The 17,563-nt window shown below is 46.9% G+C and overlaps 1 long non-coding RNA gene across 1 annotated transcript in view; it reads right to left on the bottom strand.

Annotated features, from left to right (window-relative positions):
• The window catches only part of LOC141056262 (uncharacterized), a 32,804-nt gene extending 15,756 nt beyond the window's left edge, over positions 1-17,048 (bottom strand). The window contains exon 1 of the long non-coding RNA XR_012221602.1: positions 13,889-17,048. This is a non-coding gene — a long non-coding RNA (uncharacterized lncRNA). The remainder of the gene's footprint in view (positions 1-13,888) is intronic.
• Between the last annotated feature and the right edge of the window lie 515 nt (positions 17,049-17,563).

Below are 17,563 nucleotides of genomic sequence, written 5' to 3'. Positions count from 1 at the left end.
CACCACCATCATTGCATTTTCACGACCTCATCATTGCCCATTCCACCACCTCCATCATTGCTTTCTCCCTCACCACCCCCATCATTGCCCATTCCACCACCTCCATCATTTCCTCCTCCCCCACCACCCCCATTATTGCTCTTTCCACCACAACCATCATTGCCCTTTCCACCACCTCCATCATTGCCCTTTCCACCACCTCCATTATTGCTTTCTCCCCCACCACCACCATCATTGCCTTCTACCCCACCACTCACATCATTGTCTTCTTCCCCACCACCATCATTGCCTCCTTCCCCACCACCCCCATCATTGTCCTTTCCACTGCCACCATCATTGCCCATTCCATCACTTCCATCATTTCCTCCTCCCCACCACCCCCATTATTAGCCCTTTCCACCACCCCATCATTGTCCTTTCCACCACCAAATCACTGTCCTTTTCACTACCTCATCATAGCTTTCTCCCCAATCACTCACATCAATGCCCTCTCTGTGACCTCCATCATTGCCTTCTCCCCCATCACTGCCCTTTTCTCCACCTACACACACACAGACACACAGCACCATTCACCTCTCTGCACTTTCCTTCTCAGCGCTAAACACACACACATACGTACACACACACGCACGCACGTATACACACACACAGCACCTCTCACCTATCCGCACGCTCTTCCGCAGCATCACTGTCAGATTTCTCTCTCTGGCACAGCCGCGGCACTGAATGATGATGTCATCCAGCCGCGGCTGACTGCTGTGAGACAGGAAGCACGGGCAGGGAGCAGGACGGATCACTGCTGCTCCTCTGCCATTTTCTCTTGTAGGCAGCGGAGCTGCAGGGATCTCTCCCTGCCCGACACACATGAGGGCAATCTGGCCAGGGGCCCCCCGAAGCCTTGGCCCGGATAAACAGGCCAGATTGCCCTAATTATTAGCTGCCCTGCAGGGGCCCCCTGGAGCCTCTGGGCTGCACATGCAGTGTGTCCGCCCCTGGTCTGTCTCTGATCTGATGACCCTGAATTTTGTTGTGACTACGCTTTTGGATTTCCCTTCTGCTTTTGTCATATCCTCCTGTTATTTGACCCTGGACTGTTACCTGACCACGCTTTTGTATCACACCTCTGTACTACAAGCCCTCCTGGTATCGGACCTTGGAAGTCCTGATTACCCTGTCTCATGGCTTGCCCGTGAGTAGTGACTCAGGTTTACACTATGGCAGCCTTTGTGCACCGAGTGATTTAGTACAGGTCGCTTAGTGCATATTGTTTGCTTTGGTCTGGCTGGTAAACAGGCAGTCAAATGACTGCCAATCGGTAAAAGTTTACCAATCACTAAAAGTTTCCTGATCAGTGGTAATGTCGTACCGCCAGTCGGTCCATGTAAATGGACCTTAACACTCTTGTGCCTATCTGTAACTGTTTATCCTCCTTATATCATTTGAATTGACGTACATATTCATACATTTTGTTATACAAAATTACAACATTCCATGCATAGACATTAGAGTCAAACATTTATGTCGCCTGCAGCTACCACTAGGGGGAGCTCCCTGTATATAGAGATACATGATAAGATTCTGTCTGCAGCCACCACTAGGGGGAGCTCCATGTATACTGAGATACATGATAAGATCATGTCTGCAGCCACCACTAGGGGAGCTCCATGTATAGCTAGATACAGTTGGTACGGAAAGTATTCAGGCCCTTTTAAATTTTTCACTCTTTGTTTCATTGCAGCCATTTGGTAAATGAAAAAAGTTTTTTTTTCTCATTAATGTACACTCTGTACCCCATCTTGACTGAAAATAAACAAATGTAAAAATTTTTGCAAATTTATTAAAAAGGAAAAACTGAAATCTCACATGGTCATAAGTATTCAGCCCCTTTGCTCAGAATTGAGTAGATGCACCTTTTGAGCTAGTACAGCCATGAGTCTTCTTGGGAATGATGCCACAAGGTTTTCACACCTGGATTTGGGGATCCTCTGCCATTCTTCCTTGCAGATCCTCTCCAGTTCCATCAGGTTGGATGGTGAACGTTGGTGGACAGCCATTTTCAGGTCTCTCCAGAGATGCTCAATTGGGTTTAGGTCAGGGCTCTGGCTGGGCCAGTCAAGAATGGTCACAGAGTTGTTCTGAAGCCACTCCTTTGTTATTTTAGCTGTGTGCTTAGGGTCATTACCTTCGGACAAGTCTAAGGTCCAGAGCACTCTGGAAGAGGTTTTCATCCAGGATATCTCTGTACTTGGCCGCATTCATGTTTCCTTCAATTGCAAACAGTCGTCCTGTCCCTGCAGCTGAAAAACACCCCCATAGCATGATGCTGCCACCACCATGTTTCACTGTTGGGATTGTATTGGGCAGGTGATGAGCAGTGCCTGGTTTTCTCCCACATACCACTTAGAATTATCACCAAAAAGTTATGTCAGGAACACCGCACTGCACTTGCTCACTGAGCCAGTGCGCGTGTCCTGAGTAAAGCAAACTGTGCTCAAAGATACCTGTGGAGCGGGCAGCAGCCGAGTAGGTGCGTACTTCAGAACAGCAGGACCTAAAGCACGTGACTGCTGGGGGGCGTGGCCTAAACTCCAGAGAGCTAGGAGCTGCGCGAGAACTCCTAGCAGGGTAACTGCGAGACAAAGTTACCAAGGGGCATAGACAGAGAGGATAGTCAGGACGTAGCCAATGGGTCATACACAGAGATAGCTGCAAGGTTCAAGAGGGGCGAGCAGAGAGTAGTCAGATCACAGGCAATGAGTCATACACAGGGAGAGTAGTGAAGTACAGAATCAACAGGCAAACTCACAATGGGTCAGAACCATATAAACAAGCTATAACAACGAACAGGCACAGGCACACGGAGGTCACCACACTCGGCCAAAGGCAAAAGTATAACTGACAGGGATTGGAGCTTCCCAGGGGTTTAAGAAGCTCTCCCAGAACCATAGAGAGGCCACAATCATTAACCCCAGGTGTGCATGTCAAAACCTGCACTGCGCTCCAGACATTAACCCCTGACGTGCAGCTCAAAAACCTGCACTGGGATCATGACAGTACCCCCCTCTCAACGGGAGGCCTCTGGACCCCCAGGCTTCCCCGGGTACTTGGCATGGAAAGCCCGAACCAGGTGATCTGCATGTACAGAGCGAGCAGGGACCCATCAGCGCTCCTCTTGTACATATCCCTTCCAGTGGACCAGGTACTGCAAAGAGCGGCGCACCCGCCGAGAGTCCACAACATGTCCTACCTCATACTCCAATTGTCCCTCCACCAGCACTGGAGGAACAACATGCTCAGAGTCATCTTTGACAGACCCTACAGATTTCAACAGAGATTTATGGAACACATTGGATATTTTTAAGGAGGCGGGGAGACGCAACCTATATGCCACTGGGTTGACTATCTCCATAATCTCGTACGGACCAATGAACTTTGGTCCCAATTTAGCTGATGGTACCTTCAAGTTGATGTTACGTGTGGAAAGCCAAACCTTCTCTCCCACCTGAAACATGTCTCCCGAGGCTCTCTTTTTGTCAGCAAAATATTTGTACCTCCCCTGGGCCCGAGAGATTTTACGCGGGACTTCAGCCCAGAGGTTTTTTAACCGTTGAACGGACCCCTCTACCACTGGACAACCGGAATCCACCCGTGAAAACTCCCCAAAATGAGGATTAAACCCATAATTGATTAGGAATGGGACATGTTGGTGGACTGACTCACCCGGTTGTTAAAAGCGAATTCCGCCAACGGTAACGCATCACACCAATCCTCCTGTCTGGCGGAGGTCAGACACCTGAGAATTTGTTCCAGGGATTCATTGGTGCATTCTGTCTGACCATTACTCTCCGGGTGATATTCCGACGAGAAGGAGAGTGAGATGCCCAATTTCATACAGAACGCCCTCCAAAATTTGGCCACAAACTGCACACCTCTGTCAGACACAACATTCAGGGGTACCCCATGCAATCGGACCACATGCTGCACAAACAACCTTGACAATGTTTCTGCTGAGGGTAATGTTGCCAAGGGAATGAAACGGGCCTGTTTAGAAAACCTATCCACCAATCCAGATCACGGTATTGCCCCTGGAAGGTGGAAGGCCGGTAATAAAATCCATGGAAAGATAAGTCCATGGCTTATCAGGAACCGGTAAAGGTATGAGTTCCCCAGCCGGCCGATTATGTGAGCTTTTGGAACCAGCACACACACCTCAAGCAGAAACAAATTTCTTGACATCGGACCTTAGTGAAGGCCACCAAAAACCCCTGGCTACTGCCTCTCTAGTGGCCATGATACCTGGATGAGCACTCAACCTAGACTCATGAAACTCCTGCAATAAATCTGGAACAATTTATCCCCTGGCCTTGTTGCCGGAGCTAGGGCCTGAGCCCTTAGAATTTCTTGTTCCAACTCAGATGAGACCCCCGCCACTACCAACCCTGGGGGAAGAATGGAGGATGGCTGCTCAGGGGGAGACACCGGGTCAAAACTTCTGGACAGGGCATCCGCTTTAACATTTTTGGACCCCGGTCGAAAAGTAATGGAGAATTGAAATCGCGAAAAAAAAAGTGACCAACGGGCTTGTCTCGGAGTAAGCCTCTTAGCAGATTCAAGGTATGCCAAATTTTTGTGATCCGTGACAACGGTGATAGGGTGAGCCGCCCCTTCCAAAAAGTGCCTCCATTCCTCGAATGCCAGCTTGACCGCAAGAAGTTCTCTATTGCCTACATCATAGTTTCTCTCGGCTGAAGAGAACTTCTTGGAGAAGAAGGCACAGGGTTTGAGATTGGTAAGGGTGGCCGGACCCTGGGACAGCACAGCCCCCACCCCCACTTCAGAAGCATCCACCTCCACAATGAATGGTTTGGACGGGTCTGGTTGTACCAACACTGGGGCGGACATGAGACATTTCTTAATAGCTGAGGACTCCTTAGCGAGTACAGACCAATTTTTTACATCAGCGCCCTTCTGGGTAAGATCCGTGAGTGGTTTAACCACTTGTGAGAAACCTTTAATGAATCTCCGATAATAGTTTGCAAATCCTAAGAAGCGCTGGAGCCCCTTAAGATCTCGAGGCTGAACCCAGTCAGCGATCGCCAGCACCTTCTTAGGATCCATACGAAACCCCTCACAGGACACAATCAACCCCAAAAAAGACAGTTCCTGTACAAAATATGAACTTTTTTCCAATTTAGCGTACAATTGGTTCTCCCTGAGTCTCTGGAGAACTGTCTGTAGATGTTGCAAGTGAGATTGGCTGTCCGGTGAATACACCAAAATGTCATCCAAATAAATAATAACAAAATGGCCTATCAGGTCAGAAAACACAACATTGATGAAATTCTGGAAAATAGTGGGTGCATTAGTTAACCCAATTACCAGGTTTTCAAAGAATCCTTCTGATGTGAGGAACGCAGTTTTCCACTCGTCCCCTTCCCGAACCCTTATCAGATTGTAGGCCCCCCGGAGATCTAACTTGGAGTACCATTGGGCCCCAGCTAACTGGTTACATAAGTCTAGGATGAGGGGAAGCGGGTAAGTGTTCCTAACCGTTATCTTGTTCAGTTCCCGAAAGTCGAGGCATGGCCGCAAACCACCATCTTTCTTCTTCACAAAGAAGAATCCTGCTGCCACAGGTGACACAGAAGGCCTGATATGTCTTTTGTGGAGACTCTCAGCTATGTACTCCTTCATGGCTTGGCGCTCAGGCCCGGAAAAATTGAACAATCGAGCCTTAGGTAACTTGGCTCGGGGTACTAAATCAATGCACAATCATAGGGTCTATGTGGTGGCAGAGCCTCAGCCTCATTTTCGGAAAAAACGTCTTCGAAATCCTTCAGGTACTCCGGAATACCTTTCAGACCGACAGACGACACAGATACGGATTTAACAGCGTTAACAAGATCTCCCAGGTTACCACATTTATCTTTACATCCCCATTGAGTGATCTCTCCTGTCACCCAATCAATGGTAGGATTATGGCATTGAAGCCAAGGCATCCCCAGTACCAGTCCTGCAGGCAAGTTATCTAGCACAAGACAACTTAGTTTTTCCACATGAGTGGAACCCACTTTTAGAGAAAAAAGTTCAGACCTGCAACAGATACCGTCCTGGGTAAGAGGGGACGAGTCAATTGCCACAAGTTTAACAGGATCCTGAAGCCTGACTGTCCCTATCTTATTAAGAGTCATAATTTTGGTATCAATCAGGTTCACAGCAGAACCACAGTCAACAAAAGCAGTAGTTTGAACCGGACCATTCCCAAGTTCCAGTTCCACCTGCAGCACCATTTTTGCACGTGAGGAAAATTGTACCTGAAGGTCTTAGGAGCCTCCTCGACTACTACCCAGACCTAGTCGCTTCCCGCCATCTTGGAGGATGACGGACAGGAGGCGCAGTCCTTCTTCCAGTGTCCAGATTCCCCACAATAGAAGCACAACTGCTTCTCCCGGTGGAGTCTTCTTTCCTTTTCCCCACAGGTGACAGCGCTCACTTCCATAGCCACAGGAAGAGTCCGGGTCTCATCTCCACTGAAGAATAATGGTGTTTCCAGTTGCATAACGCCTCTAGCCCGCAGTCTGCTATCCATGCGCACCGCTTGGGTCATGGCATCCTCCAGGGAGTCAGGTGGAGGATGGAGTGCCAGGGCATCCTTTAGACATTCACACAGGCCTCTACGGAACAGCCCCCGAAGGGTGGCATCACTCCAAGAAATCTTGGCTGCCCAACGTCTGAATTCAGTACAGAACCACTCGGCCGAGTGCTCCCCCTGACAGACACTCATCACCTTGTCCTCAGCCAAACGCACTCTATCAGGCTCATCATAAATAAGCCCTAAGGCTTCAAAAAACGCATCCACAGACATTCTCTCAGGGGCAGAAGAGGAAAGCGAAAATGCCCAGACTTATGGGGACCCCCTAAGCAGGGACATAACCACCCCCACCCTTTGTTTCTCATCCCCAGAGGAGCGGGGTCTCAAAGAGAAAAAGAGCTTACAGCCCTCCTTAAATGCTCTGAATTCATCTTTGTTACCAGAAAACGTATCTGGCAATTTAACCGGGGATTCGGGTGGGACTAAAATGACATCTCTATTCCCCACCTGCTGAAAGCCTGCGGAAAGCACCCCCTGAACCGAGTCCGCAACCTGCCGCTGGGACTGGGCCAGAGCTTGGTGTTCCAATCTTAGCTTCTGCAGCGACTGAGTCAAGCATTTCACCTGCTCAAATAAGGCACACATTAGGTCCATGCTGCAGAAGTGAGGAGAGAGAAAAAAAAAAAGATCACGGTCAGTTATAATGTCAGGAACACCACACTGCACTTGCTCACTGAGCCAGTGCACGTGTCCTGAGTAAAGCGAACTGTGCTCAAAGATACCTGTGGAGCGGGCAGCAGCCGAGTAGATGCGTACTTCAGAACAGCAGGACCTGAAGCACGTGACTGCTGGGGGCGTGGCCTAAACTCCAGAGAGCTAGGAGCTGCACGAGAACTCCTAGCAGGGTAACTGCGAGACAAAGTTACCTGGGAGCATAGACAGGGAGGATAGTCAGAACGTAGCCAATGAGTCATACACAGAGATAGCTGCAAGGTACAAGAGGAGCGAGCAGAGAGTAGTCAGATCACAGGCAATGACTCATTCACAGAGAGGGTAGCGCAGTACAGAATCAACAGGCAAACTCACAACGGGGAACAGAACCGGGTCAGAGCCATATAAACAAGCTATAACAACGAACAGGCACACAGACGTCACCACACTCGGCCAAAGGCAAAAGTATAACTGGCAGGGATTGGAGCTTCCCAGGGGTTTAAGAAGCTCTCCCAGAACCATAGAGAGGCCACAATCATTAACCCCAGGTGTGCAGGTCAAAACCTGCACTGAGCTCCAGACATTAACCCCTGACGTGCAGCTCAAAAACCTGCACTGGGATCATGACAGTTCTATCTTTGTCTCATCAGACCAGAGAATCTTATTTCTCATAGTCTGGGATTCCTTCATGTGTCTTTTAGCAAACTCCATGCAGGCTTTCATATGTGTTACACTGAGGAGAGGCTTCCGTTGGGTCACTCTGCCATAAAGTCCCAACTGGTGGAGGGCTGCAGTGATAGTTGACTTTGTGGAACTTTCTCCCATCTCCCTACTGCATCTGTGGAGCTCAGCCACAGTGATCTTGGGGTTCTTCTTTACTTCTCTCACCAAGGCTCTTCTCCCACGATTGCTCAGTTTGGCTGGACAGCCAGGTTTAGGAAGACTTCTGGTGGTCCCAAACTTCGTCCATTTAAGGATTATGGAGGCCACTGTGCTCTTAGAAACCTTGAGTACTGCAGAAATTCTTTTGTAACCTTGGCCAGATCTGTGCCTTGCCACAATTCTGTCTCTGAGCTCCTTGGCCAGTTCCTTTGACCTCATGATTCTCATTTGGTGTGACATGCACTGTGAGCTGTGAGGTCTTATATAGACAGGTGTGCGCCTTTACAAATCAGGTCCTATCAGTTTAATTACACACAGCTGGACTCCAATGAAGGAGTAGAACCATCTCAAGGAGGATCACAAGGAAATGGACAGCATGTGACTTACATATGAGTGTCTGAGCATTGGGTCTGGATACTTATGACCATGTAATATTTCAGTTTTTCTTTTTTAATACATTTGCAAAAATTTCTACATTTCAGTTTTGCAGTCAAGATAGGGTGCAGAGGGTACATTAATGAGAAAAAATTAACGTTTTTGAAATTACCAAATGGCTGCGATGAAACAAAGAGTGAAAAATTTAAAGGGGTCTGAATACTTTCTGTACCCACTGTACATGATAAGATTCCGTCTGCTTTGAGCAATGGTGACAGTGAAGGGGTGAAGATGCATACTCTACTTGCTGGATTGGTCTTTCTTAGTGAGATCCCACTTGTCCTGTTTGCATTTCGGCTTCCTAATTTGGTAAATGCATTTAGATGAGAATTTGAGGCTGAGCTTTGAAAAGTCTCCAACACAGCAGAATTATCATCATCTTTTTTATTTTCCCAAAGTAGAACATCATTATATATTAAATGTAAAGAGACGAGCATCTATTATATAAAACTGCTGGCGAGTCTCACCTGTGTGGTAAACCATGCTGAGACTTGTAGTTCATTCACACACAGTATGGAATAGTGCACATGGTCCGGAACTAGCTGTCAAAACTCCTAGATTATTTTGCACTCAGCCCTAGTTTTGGCCACCTATAACCATTTCGAACACATGCAGGATTTTTTTTTTTTTACCTGAACCCAAGATACGTTTTGCATCATTACCTAAAAATGTATTCGAACTATTTGGTTATGGCATTGTTTTTTGGCACTATACGGGTGCATAGAATTTGGGAAAGACCATTTATTCCGTGGTTGACCTCTGAAACAATGTAGATTGAGATATAGAAGATACCACAAAGTGCTACAGACAAATTAAGACTAAAAAATTAAAATTGGGACAATTAACAGTAAAAAGAAAGCATTTAAACTACTAAAGCAGGATGGTGCCATTAAAGCTCTAAAAAACTATAGGGAGAAAAATACTTTATCTAAAAAAATAATTAAAGCTGCCAAAAAGGAAACAGAGAAGCACATTGCTAAGGAGAGTAAAACTAATCACAAAATGTTCTTCAACTATATCAATAGTAAAAGAATCATAAGTGAAAGTGTAGGCCCATCAAAAATTGTGAGCTAAGTATGGTTGTAGATGACGAGGAAAAAGCTAATATATTAAACACCTTCTTTTCCACGGTATTCACGGTGGAAAATGAAATACTAGGTGAAATGCCAAGAGACAAAGAAAACCTTATATTAAGGGTCACCAATCTAACCCAAGGAGAGGTGCAAAACCGGCTAAATAAGATTAAAATAGATAAATCTCCAGGTCCGGATGGCATACACCCACGAGTACTAAGTAATGTAATAGACAAACCATTATTTCTTATATTTAGAGACTCTATAGCGACGGGATCTGTTCCACAGGACTGGCGCATATGGGTCGCCCTCCCAGGGCTGTGGGCTACTCGGTACCGGGTCGGTCTCTCAGAGGGGATTGTCATAGCAGCGGTGACCCGGTCCGTGGCCCTGGGCGCCCATGTAAAAGGGGGGTATTGAATGGTGGAATAAAGTTGAATGGTTCGTGACGCCACCTGTGGTATTCGGCAAGGGGGGTGTTAGGCCGACGCTGCATGCAGATCCTCTGGGACTGATGGTATGGCGCAGCAAAGATGTTATAGCTCCCCACAGGTGAAGCTGTAGTCCCAGGGCAGTGTAGATAAGCATTGCAGGAATGGTGCAGTGTAGGCACAGGGATGTAGCGGTGCCAGGTGTGTGGCGCAGGAATGAGCGGAAGACACCAGGGCATGTAGTTCCAAAGCTTTACTCACAGTCTGTTGTACAAACAGGTGCCTGCTTCCGTGCCGTGTCCTCCGGGTTAGGGACTCAGTCAACCTCCAGGCCAGATGGAATATTCCTTTCCAACACTCTGCCAACATGTGCCATTCTGAACGTCTCCTCTTATAGCGCCTTTAAATGAAGTACTCCTAGTACTGAGTTACACTGGAGTTCCTCCTGTCCGATGTTCTTATGAACTCTACTTGTACGGCAGACAGCTGTAGCCTGCTTCGGGATTCCTTGCTACTAAGTCCCGGCTCACTATCCAGTTGCTGTTGTGCCCCCAAGTCTTGTGTGGGAATAAAGCAGTCACTACTTCTATTCCTCCAGTGTCTGCTGCAGGACCATTAGTACAACCATACAACCATACAACCTCGGGGACCGGGCCCCTGCCTTGCGCTAAGCACTTCTAGTAAGGGTTCTCTTCTAACCAACGTCCTCTGTTCTCTTTTACTCCTCACGTTCCATACTAATCTTTCTTTCTATGGAAAATCAGGCTTTCAGTCTATGTAGTTCTCTCTCTCTTCCTTTCCTGTGCCAGCAGACCCAGGTCACTGGGATCTGCTGCAGCACTTCCATCCATCTATCCCTCTCTCTGGGGATCTTCTTCTCTCTCCAACTGAACAACAACTCTCTACCTAAACTCTTCCCGCTCTCTTTAATGTCACTAAACTCAACCCACCACGTTTCGTGTTCCAAGCAGGGAGCCACCAATGGGTGCTTTGCTACACTCCAAGCAGGGAGCTGCCGAAGGTGCTTTGCTACACTACTTTGTGGTGTGGGGTGCAGGTGTTGGAGTGTGGTCAGGAGCCTCCACCTTACCTGGATGGTGGGGCACCACACCTCAGGAGGAGGTGCAGTACCTCTGTGGCGACTGAGCCTCAGGGGCGCCACACATAGCAAATGTGGTACCAATATTCAAAAAGGTTCTAAAAGTGAACCTGGAAATTATAGGCCAGTAAGTCTAACCTCTATTGTTGGTAAAATATTTGAAGGGTTTCTGAGGGATGTTATTCTGGATTATCTCATTGAGAATAACTGTGTAACGCCATATCAGCATGGGCTTATGAGGAATCGCTCCTGTCACACCAATCTAATCAGTTTTTATGAAGAGGTAAGCTATAGACTGGACCAAGGTGAGTCATTGGACGTGGTATATCTTGATTTTTCCAAAGCGTTTGATACCGTGCCGCACAAGAGATTGGTACACACAATGAGAATGCCGGGTCTGGGAGAAAATGTGTGTAAATGGGTAAGTAACTGGCTTAGTGATAGAAAGCAGAGGGTGGTTATAAATGGTATATTCTCTAACTGGGTCGCTGTGACCAGTGGGGACCGCAGGGGTCGGTGTTGGGACCTATTCTCTTCAACATATTTATTAACGATCTGGTAGAAGGTTTGTACAGTAAAATATCGATATTTGCAGAAGATACAAAACTATGTAAAGCAGTCAATACAAGAGAAGCTAGTATTCTGCTACAGATGGATCTGGATAAGTTGGAAACTTGGGCCGAAAGGTGGCAGATGCGGTGTTAACAATGATAAATGTAAGGTTATACACATGGGAAGAAGGAATCACCATTACACACTGAACGGGAAACCACTGGGTAAATCTGACATTGAGTAGGACTTGGGGATCCTAGTTAATGATAAACTTACCTGGAGCAGCCAGTGCCAGGCAGCGGCTGCCAAGGCAAACAGGATCATGGGGTGCATTAAAAGAGGTCTGGATACACATGATGAGAGCATTATACTGCCGCTGTACAAATCTCTGGTTAGACCGCACATGGAGTACTGTGTACAGTTTTGGGCACCGCTGCTCAGGAAGGATATAATGGAACTAGAGCGGGTACAAAGGAGGGCAACAAAATTAATAAAGGGGATGGGGGAACTACAATACCCAGAGAGATTAGCAAAATAAGGATTATTTATTCTAGAAAAAAGATGACTGAGGGGCGATCTAATAACCATGTATAAGTATATAAGGGGACAATACAAATATCTCTCCAAGGATCTGTTTATACCAAGGAAGGTGACAGTCACAAGGGGGCATTCTCTGCGTCTGGAGGAGGGAAGGTTTTTCCACCAACATAGAAGAGGATTCTTTACTGTTAGGGCAGTGAGAATCTGGAATTCCTTGCCTGAGGAAGTGGTGATGGCGAACTCAGTCGAAGGGTTCAAGAGAGGCCTGGATGTCTTCCTGGAGCGTAACAATATTGTATATTACAGTTATTAGGTTCTTTAGAAGGACATAGAGCTGGGGATTTATTCTGAGAGAATATAGCCTGAAAATATCTTTTTTCGGCCTTGCTATCCATGTTACTAAGCCGGGTCTACCAACAAATTCATCCCAAATGTAAGTATAAAAATTATCCAAAATAAGTGACGCTGATCTTTCTCAATTGTGGAGTGATTGAGGTTCAGCCAGATGTAATGTCATGGGACACGAGGAGTAAACCACATGTGATGTGTCCTTGTGATGATTATATAGCTCCGAGGTACCTGCTTGCATCGGGAGTAACCTCAGATGATCTCCTCTTCCGATTTATGTAGATATCTACATAAAGATACAGGTACTTCTGCCTCCATTATCCTGTAAAAGAGGGCCGGTAATGTGGCATATACTGTATGTCATTTTTTTTTTTTACCTGGTGTAAATGCTGTTCTTCTGAATCCGGCGATGTTTCTCTCTTGTTCCTATATGTCTCCGTTCCAGAGATATAGGTTTTTCTCCTTTGTATAAAATCTAGTCTTGAATAGCAAGTGGGCGTGATTCTCAAGAATACTCCCACTGACAAGCGTAAGGACAACACCCACTTGGATAAGAATTCTTGATTTATATATAAGAAAGAATGGGCCATATCTCAGGAACGGAGAAGCACAGGAAAGAAAGAAAAGCAACGCCAGATTCAGGAGAACAGCGGCAGTTGAAAGACAAAACATTTATGTTAAGTGACAGGTCCTCTTTAAGGACCACACATTTTAACCTATCGAAATGCAGCCTCACGGGTTCAAAATATTTTCAGTAGCCAAATGTCTAAAAAAGTTTAAGCACAAAATGACAAAAATGTTCCGGTAATTTGGGTTATTAAAGTTCATAATTAAAAAAAACTAAAGTTGGTCGGGGCGTGGCCTGGGCACCTAACAGGGAAGAAGCATTTCACTTGGGCTCCTGCTTTTAGAACACGAAACTTCCTCTTTAAACTTTACAATTTGCTGCAAACCATCCTGACTTGGTTCCCCTGCTACCCTGGAAGATACCTGTAGGATTCAGCACCCCTAGGTGGCCGGCGAGGGGCAAGCCAGGTTCCCTGGCTATCACCCCGGGTTCTGGACACAGACCTGGGCTGGGAGCATAACTCCAGGAGGGCTTCAAGCAGAACACTGAGATCGGAACTATACCCGTGGGACTGCTCCTAGCACGCACAGAGAAACAGTGGAGGTAAGGCCTTCTTATAGCACCTCCACATAGTCAGGGTGCAGCCCTGGGTCTTACCTTCAGTGCTGTCCCAGTTCAGACACGGGAGAGATAGTGTCCCTGAGGAGAAGGAGGCATCTCCAAGTGACAAAGTGGTTGTGCTCCAGAGGTGCAACGGCGGCGATTGCGCCCCCCTCGGGACCCCGGGGCTCCATGTGGGCGACGCCATTTTGCAAGCTCTGATAGCTGAAGAAGAAGGGAGCGGGAAACTGGGCTGCAGTTGCCTTAAAAAAAAAAAAAAAGCAGGAAAGGCTCTCTTTTTGCCTTATACTCTACTGCCATCTAGTGGTCTAGCCTGTTGTAAAGAAATTACTACGAGAAAGAGCCATGGAGGAGATATACACCCCTGTATAATGTCTGCGTAGAGGGGAGACTTGCCTTTCCGCCCAGATGGAGGACATAAGTGGACAGCTATAATTTTAACGGTTTTACATCAATAAATAATATTGAAAGGAGATATAATACATTGCACGGACTAGGGGACGACCTGGCGGGGCTGAGGAGGAGACGAGGTTCAAGCTGGTCATACAGATTAAGAAGGGGGCAGCCGTTTATGACCCCTTTGGACAAGTTTCTTACTAAGAGAGACTGTGTTGCGAGTGACCCCATGCCACCAAAGTCACAACGACAATCAATCCATAAAGGCACTCAAGCGAAAAATAAAACTACGTGGTCGGGCCCAGTGGGTATGGACCTGGACTCTACGCCCTCACTGTCTGCTCTGGTGTCACAGCAGGAGGACGGGGGGGGGTCGCGTGACTCCCCATCAGAGACTGAGTCGGGAGAGATGGAACACCATTTTGACCACAGAGGATTGAAGAAGTATCTGGATCTCCTCCCTACCAAAGAGGACTTCAAATCCCTGATCTCAGAAGTAAAAGAAACCTGTAAGTCAGAGATTAACTCAATCCGCCAAGATGTTGGGCTACTAGCAGACAGAGTGGACTCAATGGAAAGGGATCACGATGCTACTAGACAATACATCATCAAACTACAAAAGAACGTGACTTCTTATGCTCAGGCTCTGAGTGAAACTAACAAACATCTGGAAGACCTGGACAACAGAGGACGCCGTAATAATATCCGAGTGAGAGGCGTCCCTGAGGCCACGGGTAATGAGGATGTCCATGCCATACTTGAAACCATATTCAACACTGTACTGGAGTGCCCCACAACTCAAAGGATAAAATTGTACAGAGCACATAGAGCATTACGCCCCAGGGGGCCGCAAAATCAGTCTCGTGACATTATTTGCGGTGTCCATGACTTCCAATTAAAAGAGTCTATTATGGCTAAAGCCCGTGCTTCGGAGAGAATTGAATATCAAGGGACTCGGATCCAATTATTTCCTGATTTATCTTGGATCACCCTACAGAAAAGGAGACATCTGCAGCCACTACTTGCATCCTTAAAAGATAAGGGCATCCGATATCGCTGGGGGTTCCCGTTTGCCCTCATAGCCTCAAAAGATGGTCGTACAGTAGTGCTTCGATCTATTCGGGACCTCCCAGCCTTCTGCACTGACCTGGGGGTTCCTCCACCCTCCCTGGTGGACTGGGAATTGGAGATGCCGTCCAGTCCACTCCGTCCGGTTTGGCAACAGGTGGACTCTAGGGGGGGGATCTCCCTCATCACGACCTAAGGCACGACCGGCTCCGACCTGAGATAACAATTTTTCATATTTTTTCTTCCTTCTGGGAACTGGAGCCCTGTGTTTGAATCTCTGGTTCCAAGCTGGAGTCCCCCCTTGGGGGGCAGTTGGTGGGGGATCTTGTGTCCTCCCCAGTTTATTATAGGGACTTTGGTTGGTTCTTTCTTTCATAAGTAGCTGTTCACTTTTTTCTTTTATGATAATATATCTGGTTAAGACTCCTCACACTATTTGCATTGGCTTGCTACTAGGGCGGTGAGAATTGAACACTCCCCTCTCTTAAATGTTTAGAATCTAGCTTTTGACACTGACTGTGATAGCAGTGTGTCCATAGCTACAGACCCCCTTTTAAGGGTTAGAGTTACCCTGGTTCCTCCTACGGAAGAGTTGGTAAAGGAGGTCAGGGTTTAGATATTGGTAAAGTTTTACGTTATGCCAATCTTTTTTTCTCTGACCCTGGCCGGAGAGGACGGTAGCGGAGAAGGCTTTCGCCTGTGGCTTTACTCCTCTCTGGTAATATTTGTGACATGTAAATGTTGCGATCTATGTGTTGTGTGTATTGTAAATGTCTTCTCCCATTCCTTATGTGTCTACCCTGATTGTGGTGAGGGAATCTTCTGTACCTCTTTGAGAGCCATCCATCGTGGGCCATCAGGCAATTTTGAGATGGGCAATACCCGGTTGGTCTCTGTATGTAATGCTAATTTTGCTTTCTGCTACTACAACCTAAAATATGGTTAAAATTTTAACACTAAATGTTAAGGGTTTAAACTCAAACATTAAGAGACGAATGGCGCTTGGTGAGATGCGGACCCAGCGAGCTGATGTGGTTTTCTTACAGGAAACACACCTGAATCTCAATGGGAACTGCAATTTCGCTAAACACCTTTACCCCACAATTTTCTTAGCCTCCCAGGAAAGGAAAAAAGCCGGTGTGGCGATTTTGATATCAAGGACCTGTCCCATCCAAGTTACTACCTCCCTGGCAGACCCACAGGGTAGGTACCTTATCCTACAAGGGTCATATAAGGAAGTTCCAATTATTCTGTGTAACATCTACGCCCCTAATACCTCCCAGGTCCTCTTTTTGAACCGGGTACTCCTCAAATTAACACGCCTCCCCTCCTCAGCGTGGATTGTGGGTGGAGATTTTAACACTATTTTCTCTGACTCGTTGGACAGGTTGACCATTAACAATCAATTGTCGAGCCCGTCTCAACGTAAATTGACAGCTGCCTTTCGAAGACTGATCCGCAGGTTTGCCTTATTTGATCTATGGCGAGTTAAACATCCCTCAGAAAAAACCTTTACCTTCTACTCCCCCCCTCATGGCACACACACCAGGATCGATTTTTTCTTTGGCAACATTCAGACCCTTAGATTGACGAGCAATGTGGATATTGGTGCAATAACGTGGTCAGACCACGCGCCAATGACTCTCACCCTAGACCAGACAATCCCACGTACAAGAGTCTGCCACTGGAGGCTCAATGAGTCCCTCCTCAAGAGGGCTCCCTAGAGACAAACTGGAAGCCGGATTGATGGAATACTTCCGAGAACAATGAGGGGTCAGTGCCTAATTTTTCTACTGTCTGGGAAGCCCATAAGGCCGTCTTTAGAGGGCAATGCATAGCATTAAGCTCTCGTATAAAAAAAGATAGATTATATCAGAGAGATCAGCTCCTCAAAAGTCTCAGAGACTTAGAGAATAGGATGACCCTTAACCCAACAATACGTACCCTTAGAGGTATAGTAAAGACTCGTGCCCAACTGAGGGACTTAGCGGTCAATACAACAGAAAAATTACTACTTTATAGCAAGCATAAATATTATGACAAAGGAAATAAACCTCACTCCCTTTTAGCCCGCCAACTTAGAGAGGATAGGGGGAACTCATCCGTTTATGCCTTGAGAGATTCGGGAGGGAATATGTTCTATGATCCCACTAAAGTCGCAAACATCTTTCAGGATTATTTGTCAAGATTGTATTCTTTGCCTAGCACTCTTCCTACAGACCCAGGAAAACAGAGGGACCTAATCCA

The sequence above is a fragment of the Dendrobates tinctorius genome, unplaced genomic scaffold (genome assembly GCF_039654945.1).
Source record: "Dendrobates tinctorius isolate UK_male_01 unplaced genomic scaffold, ASM3965494v1 ptg000196l, whole genome shotgun sequence".
Classification (NCBI taxonomy): Eukaryota; Metazoa; Chordata; class Amphibia; order Anura; family Dendrobatidae; genus Dendrobates; species Dendrobates tinctorius.
The sequence above is the reverse complement of the archived record's forward strand: the minus strand, read 5'-3'. Positions and strand labels throughout refer to the sequence as shown.